The following is an 8394-nucleotide window of genomic DNA, read 5'->3' on the forward strand; positions in this document are numbered from 1 at the left end:
ACTGGTCCTGGCTCTGGAAGGTCCACAAACACCTGACTCGACTCTGGAGGGTCCACTGGCACCCGACTCGACTCTGGAGGGTCCGCTGGAACCGACTTGACTCCGGAGGGTCCGCCGGAACCTTACTCGACTCCTGAGAGTCTACGGGTAAATGACTCGACTCCGGAGAGTCCACCGGTACCTGACCCGACTCCGGAGAGTCCACCGGAACCTGACTCGACTCCGGAGAGTCCACCGGAACCTGACCCGACTCTGGACTGTCTGTGAAGACCTGAGACACCTTGGGTTCGGGCACTGTCTCTGGAACGGTCTTGGGCACCGCCTCGGTCAAGGCATCGGGAACGGCCACGGACACTGCATCGGGAATGGCCTCGGACACCGCCTCGGTAACGGCCTCCGGAACCGCCTCGGGCACCGCCTCGACATCGGGCACCACCTCGGCCTCCGGAACAGCCTCGGTCACCGCCTCAGCGTCGGGCACCACCTCGGTCTCCGGAACAGCATCGGGCACGGCCTCGGCCTCCGGTACAGCATCGGGCACCGCCTCGGTCTCCGGAACAGCATCGGGCACTGCCTCGGGCACAGCCTCGGGCACCGCCTCAGGGACGGCAGCGATCCGCTCGGGAATTTCCTCCTGGACGACAGCGTCCCGCTCGGGAACGTCCTCCTGGACGGCAGCGGCCCGCTCGGGAACGTGATTGTGTTGTGGCGCTAGGCTGGCGGCCATCTTGGGCTGTGGCGCTGGCGGCCATCTTGTGCTGTGGCGCTAGGCTGGTGGCCATCTTGTGCTGTGGCGCTAGGCTGGCGGCCATCTTGTGTTGTGGCGCTAGGCTGGCGGCCATCTTGGGCTGTGGCGCTGGGCTTGCGGCCATCTTGGGCTGTGGCGCTGGGCTTGCGGCCATCTTGGGCTGTGGCGCTGGGCTGATAGCCATCCTGGGCAGTGGTGCTGGGCTGACGACCACCCCGCCGGAAGAGACAGGAGTGGCTGGGGCATCCCACCAACACCGATACTGCAGGTAGTGCACGAATTCCCAGAATTCCAGTGTCTCTAATTGCGCCATCTCATCCAGAGACACTGGATCATCCAGCTCATCATTAAAATAGTCCTTAAGGGCCGCATCGTTATAGCCCATGCCCTCGGCCAGGGACCAGAACACCTGAGCCAGGGCACCCACTTCATTGCCCTCTTGGCGGAGGGCGGTCAACCTCAGATACTTGACTCGCCTCTCCGCCGTCTTGGCTGGGGAACGGAAAAACAACATTCCGCTGGTTCTCGTGTGGACGGAGTCCTTCTGTCACGTACCGTGATGCAAGGAACGACGAGAGAGAACCAAGTGCAGGTATGTAAGTTTAATAGGGGTAATCCAATCGGGGTAAACAGTCCAGGCAGGGGTCGAAACCAAAACATCAATCCACATAAACAAGACACGAACACAAGGCAAGGCAAGGCAAGACAAGGGCAAGAGTTGACGGACCTGTAAGACGCAAAGACATTAGACAAGGACTCCGTCACACAGACTAAGACAGACTGGGTATTTATACACAGAAGGACAATGAGGAAACAGGAGACAGGTGGGGAAACAATCAATTACACAACAAGGAGGAAGGTGACCAAATAAGGGAACAGGAAGTGATCTGGTGACAGACACCGTGAGAAAGGAGGACATCTAGTGGAACCCCAGGGAACACAACCCAGACACTGTGACAGTGTGCCTTTCAGTATTGATGAAAAAAAAAATCATAATTAACAATATGTCAAAGTGCTCACTTCTGTTTCCAGTATGTGCGTGAGGCACCAGCACGATCAACTGAAACAAATAATACTTATAATAAATATAAGGCCTATATATATATATATATATATATATATATATAGGCCTTATATTTATTTACTGTTTAATAAAAATAGCATGCATATGATCCTTTGTGTTAAGGTCTTCTTTTAATTTTTGTTTAGTAGACTGTAGTCTAAGACTATCCAACATTTTAAAAATTAACAAATTGTAAAAAAAAAAAAAAACAAGCTGCGGTAGGGAACTTTTGACGCTCTAGCGGTTAATAAACAGAACTGCTTGCATCTTGTGGAAGAACATCGTAGCCGGAACTACTTCTCTCTGTTTATGTCTATGAAGAATCACAAAGCTACTGGGTTATTCCGCCACGGCTCTCGGCCCCGCCCCACTCGTCACATACCCCCATCGCCCCTCGCAGGCCGGGGGTACACCAGAGCCTGCGCTCTACTCCTGTCGTGTCTTAGGGCTGATGATGAATTTCTTCAGTCAAATGAATAAGGCTCGGGAGACGGAGTTCCAGGTGTCAGAATATATACTTTATTGCTCAAAGCAACAAAGCCGAGATGCCGTGCACTGCATCTGAATCTTCTGTCTGTCCGTGCACTCCTTTTATACCCTTATCTCTATACCTTATTTGGTAGTTCCAGTTTTTAATTGGCATTGCCTGCCAAGTTTGCCACCCCTTATCACTATATATCTCTTTATGGTGGAATTCGGCCAAGTCAACAATTAAACAATCTCTCCCTATTGGTTGGCTATGGTCACGTGAGACATCCCCCCACGTCTGTTTACTACTGATGTCAGCATTTGTAAATCACCCAAAGCTCACAGGGTTATTTTAGTTCACAGGTGCATTTCAGAGGTCAGTTTAGGTCACAGATACAACTTAGTGGAATTACTTAGTGGAATTAGTGGACTGGCTAAACCGACCGTCTGCTAGCTGCCTCCCGTCACAGAGGTCAGTTAATTCTCAGCACATAGAGACTCTTTCACCTAGATATCACACTATAGACTGTGTCTGTTCCCCGAACTAGAAAATACAAAAAACGTCCAAACCAAGTTAAGGCTAACAATTTAATTGAGGTTCAACAAATAAAAAACAAATGCAATATGGATAAACAAATGATGAAGCTTGGCTTACTGAATATCAGATCCATTTCTATGAAAACACTTCTTGTAAATAATATGATAACTGATCATAATGTGGTCTGTTTGACAGAAACATGGCTAAAACCTGATGATTACATTATTTTAAATGAGTCCACCCCCCAAGATTACTGTTATAAACATGAGCCGCGTCTAAAAGGCAAAGGGGGAGGACTTGCTTCAATTTATAACAACGTTTTCAGGATTTCTCAGAGGGCAGGCTTCAAGTATAACTCGTTTGAAGTAATGGTGCTTCATATAACATTATCCAGAGAAACAAATGTTAATGATAAATCCCCTGTTATGTTTATACTGGCTACTGTATACAGGCCACCAGGGCACCATACAGACTTTATAAAAGAGTTTGGTGATTTTACATCCAAGTTAGTTCTGGCTACAGATAAAGTTTTAATAGTTGGTGATTTTAATATCCATGTCGATAATGAAAAAGATGCATTGGGATCAGCATTTATAGACATTCTGAACTCTATTGGTGTTAGACAACATGTTTCAGGACCTACTCATTGTCGAAATCATACTCTAGATTTAATACTGTCACATGGAATTGATGTTGATAGTGTTGAAATTATTCAGCCAAGTGATGATATCTCAGATCATTATTTAGTTCTGTGCAAACTTCATATAGCCAAAATTGTAAATTCTACTTCTTGTTACAAGTATCGAAGAACCATCACTTCTACCACAAAAGACTGCTTTTTAAGTTATCTTCCTGATGTATCCAAATTCCTTAGCATATCCAAAACCTCAGAACAACTTGATGATGTAACAGAAACTATGGACTCTCTCTTTTCTAGCACTTTAAATACAGTTGCTCCTTTACGCTTAAGGAAGGTTAAGGAAAACTATGGAGTGAGTTTTGGTTCTTTATTACATGCGAGAAAATAAAAGATCTGAGAGAAAAAAAAAAGTTTGAGAGAAAAAGTTATCACACTGATAGCAAAAAAACATTTCATGAGAGAAAAAAGAATATTTGAGAGAAAAAGTTTTCATGCCAATAGCAAAAAATAATAATATTTGAGACTAAAAAAAGTTTTGAGATAAAGTATTTTGTCATAGAACATAAAAAAATATACATTTGAAATTTTTAAAATTATTTCTGAGAAAAAAAATCTCTCTCAAAATACTTTGAAAAAAACTCTCAAATATATATGTTTTGCTATCAGTGTGAAAATATTTTCTCTAAAAAAAAAAAGTGTTTCTCTCGAAACGCTTTTCTTTGCTCTTGATGCAATTTCTTGCTCTCGTGTCAGGATTTTGCTTTCACTGTGAGAATTGTGTCATGGGCGGGGCCACGTTCCTATTGGCCAGTCGGGTGAGCATCGTCTTGTCTTGGGAGTCGAACTGAATCATTACACCATTGTTCGGTTCACCTGCATAGATGCCGCCTCTGCCTTATGGATAGTTAAGTTGAGCAGTGAGCACGGACACTCCAATGTTTGGGTAAGATGATGACACACAGCTGGCTGAGCAAGTTCAGTATCACTGAAGATTAAACATTAAAAAATAGCACTCATATTCATGAATGAACGTGCATTATATTATTTGCTTGCTAATCGCTAGTAAAGCTAACCAGCCATCATGCTAGGTAAACTTGCAAACTCACCTGGTTTATACTATGTTTAAATCAAATGCCAAATTAATGTTTTGATTTAGATAGTTTCACGCCTTATTTAGTGAGTAGTGAGCTAGTTTCTACCTTTGCACTTGCTAGCCTCAAAGCACCTGAAGAGTAACTGCTTGTTCTTACAACCTCCCGCACAACTTTCAACTAACGTTAGTATGCATGGAAGGTGGCAACCCTACAGCTAACGTTAGACAGTGATTGACATACCGTTTGAAAGATTTAAAAGAAAAAATAATTACCATGACAGTACAGGCACAAACATATTTGTGGGTTGCTAATGTAAGAGTTAGTCCTAGACCTGCAATTTACCTTGTCAGCTCTAGACCTCAGCTAGATGGTAAAAAAATATTTAAAATAAGCCCCGTGTAGCTGAGTTTGCGAGCTATACATGCAGTGTAGCTAAACATGTGCAACAACCATACAAAGACTATTTTAAACAAAACTAGGTGGGACACTTTCAAACGGTATATCAATCACTGCTCACTACTCACTAAATAAGGCGTGAAACTATCTAAATCAAAACATTAATTTGGCATTTGATTTAAACATAGTATAAACCAGGTGAGTTTGCAAGTTTACCTAGCATGATGGCTGGTTAGCTTTACTAGCAATTAGCAAGCAAATAATATAATACACATTCATTCATGAATATGAGTGCTATTTTTAATGTTTAATCTTCAGTGATACTGAACTTGCTCAGCCAGCTGTGTGTCATCATCTTACCCAAACATTGGAGTGTCCGTGCTGAACTTAACTATCCATAAGGCAGAGGCGGCCTCTATGCAGGTGAACCGAACAATGGTGTAATGATTCAGTTCGACTCCCAAGACAAGACGATGCTCACCCGACTGGCCAATAGGAACGTGGCCCCGCCCATGACACAATTCTCACAGTGAAAGCAAAATCCTGACACGAGAGCAAGAAATTGCATCAAGAGCAAAGAAAAGCGTTTCGAGAGAAACACTTTTTTTTTTGAGAAAATATTTTCACACTGATAGCAAAAAATATATATTTGAGAGTTTTTTTTAAAAGTATTTTGAGAGAGATTTTTTTCTCAGAAGTAATTTTTAAAATTTCAAATGTATATTTTTTTATGTTCTATGAGAAAATACTTTCTCTCAAAACTTTTTTTAGTCTCAAATATTATTATTTTTTGCTATTGGCATGAAAACTTTTTCTCTCAAATATTCTTTTTTCTCTCATGAAATGTTTTTTTGCTATCAGTGTGATAACTTTTTCTCTCAAACTTTTTTTTTTCTCTCAGATCTTTTATTTTCTCGCATGTAATAAAGACACATTTCTAACTCCATAGAAAACAGTTTGACACCATGGTATAATGAGCATACTCGCACCCTAAAGAGAGCAGCCCGAAAAATGGAGCGCAGCTGGAGGAAAACAAAACTAGAGTTATTTCGTATTGCTTGGCGGGAAAGTAGCATATCCTACAGAAAAGCATTAAAAACTGCTAGATCTGATTACTTTTCTTCTCTTTTAGAACAAAACGAACATAAGCCCAGGTATTTATTCAATACAGTGGCTAAATTAACGAAAAATAAAGCCTCAACAAGTGTTGACATTTCCCAACACCACAACAGTAATGACTTTATGAACTACTTTACTTCTAAAATCGATACTATTAGAGATAAAATTGCAACCATTCAGCCATCAGCTACAGTATCACATCAGACAGTGCACTATAGACCCCCTGATGAACAGTTCCACTCATTCTCTACTATAGGAGAGGAAGAATTGTATAAACTTGTTAAATCATCTAAACCAACAACATGTATGTTAGACCCTATACCATCTAAGCTCCTAAAAGAGGTGCTTCCAGAAGTCATAGGTCCTCTTCTGACTATTATTAATTCCTCATTGTAATTAGGATATGTCCCCAAAACCTTCAAACTGGCTGTTATTAAGCCTCTCATAAAAAAAACCACAACTTGACCCCAAAGAACTTGTTAATTATAGACCAATCTCGAATCTCCCTTATCTGTCCAAGATACTAGAAAAGGTGGTATCCTCACAATTATATTCCTTCTTAGATAAAAATGGTATATGTGAGGATTTCCAGTCAGGATTTAGACCGTATCATAGTACTGAGACTGCTCTCCTTAGAGTTACAAATGATCTGCTCTTATCATCTGATCGTGGGTGTATCTCTCTATTAGTTTTATTGGATCTTAGTGCTGCGTTTGACACAATTGATCACAGCATTCTTTTGCATAGACTTGAACACTTTGTTGGCATCAGTGGAAGTGCATTAGCATGGTTTAAATAGTACTTTTATGACCGCCATCAGTTCGTAGCAGTGAATGAAGATGTATCATATCGATCACAAGTGCAGTATGGAGTACCTCAAGGCTCAGTACTAGGGCCGCTACTCTTCACGCTTTATATGTTACCCTTGGGAGATATCATCAGGAAACATGGTGTTAGCTTTCACTGTTATGCTGATGATACTCAGCTCTATATTTCCTCGCGGCCCGGTGAAACACACCAATTTGAAAAACTAATGGAATGCATAGTCGATATAAAAAATTGGATGACGAGTAATTTCTTACTGCTAAACTCAGAAAAAACAGAGGTGTTAATTATAGGGCCTAAAAACTCTGCTTGTAATAACCTAGAACACTATCTAAGACTTCATGGTTGCTCTGTCAATTCTTCGTCATCAGTTAGGAACCTAGGTGTGCTACTTGATCGCAATCTTTCCTTAGAAAGCCACGTTTCTAGCATTTGTAAAACTGCATTTTTCCATCTCAAAAATATGTCTAAATTACGGCCTATGCTCTCTAATCGACCTCAAGGTTAGATTATTGTAATGCTTTATTGGGTGGTTGTTCTGCACGCTTAGTAAACAAACTACAGCTAGTCCAAAATGCAGCAGCAAGAGTTCTTACTAGAACCAGGAAGTATGACCATATTAGCCCGGTCCTGTCATCGCTGCACTGGCTCCCTATCAAACATCGTATAGATTTTAAAATATTGCTTATTACTTATAAAGCCCAGAATGGTTTAGCACCTCAGTATAAGCTCCTTTTACATTATACTGCTCTACGTCCCCTACGTTCTCAAATCTCAGGCAATTTGATAATACCTAGAATATCAAAATCAACTGCGGGCGGCAGATCCTTTTCCTATTTGGCGCCTAAACTCTGGAATAACCTACCTAACATTGTTCGGGAGGCAGACACACTCTTGCAGTTTAAATCTAGATTAAAGACCCATCTCTTTAACCTGGCATACACATAACATACTAATATGCTTTTAATATCCAAATCCGTTAAAGGATTTTTAGGCTGCATTAATTAGGTAAACCGGAACCGGAAACACTTCACATAACACCCTATGTACTTGCTACATCATTAGAAGAATGGCATCTACGCTAATATTTGTCTGTTTCTCTCTTGTTCCGAGGTCACCGTGGCCACCAGATCCAGTCTGTATCCAGATCAGAGGGTCCCTGCAGTCACCTGGATCCAGTACGTATCCAGACCAGATGGTGGATCAGCACCTAGAAAGGACCTCTACATCCCTGAAAGACAGCGGAGACCAGGACAACTGAGCCCCAGATATAGATCCCCTGTAAAGACCTTGTCTCAGAGGACCACCAGGACAAGACCACAGGAAACAGATGATTCTTCTGCACAATTTGACTTTGCTGCAGCCTGGAATTGAACTACTGGTTTCGTCTGGTCAGAGGAGAACTGGCCCCCCATCTGAGCCTGGTTTCTCCCAAGGTTTTTTTCTCCATTCTGTCACCGAAGTTAACACGGATTCACCACAGTGGCGAGGGATCTTCAGCAG

Source organism: Carassius gibelio, chromosome B6 (genome assembly GCF_023724105.1).
Source record: "Carassius gibelio isolate Cgi1373 ecotype wild population from Czech Republic chromosome B6, carGib1.2-hapl.c, whole genome shotgun sequence".
NCBI lineage: Eukaryota > Metazoa > Chordata > Actinopteri > Cypriniformes > Cyprinidae > Carassius > Carassius gibelio.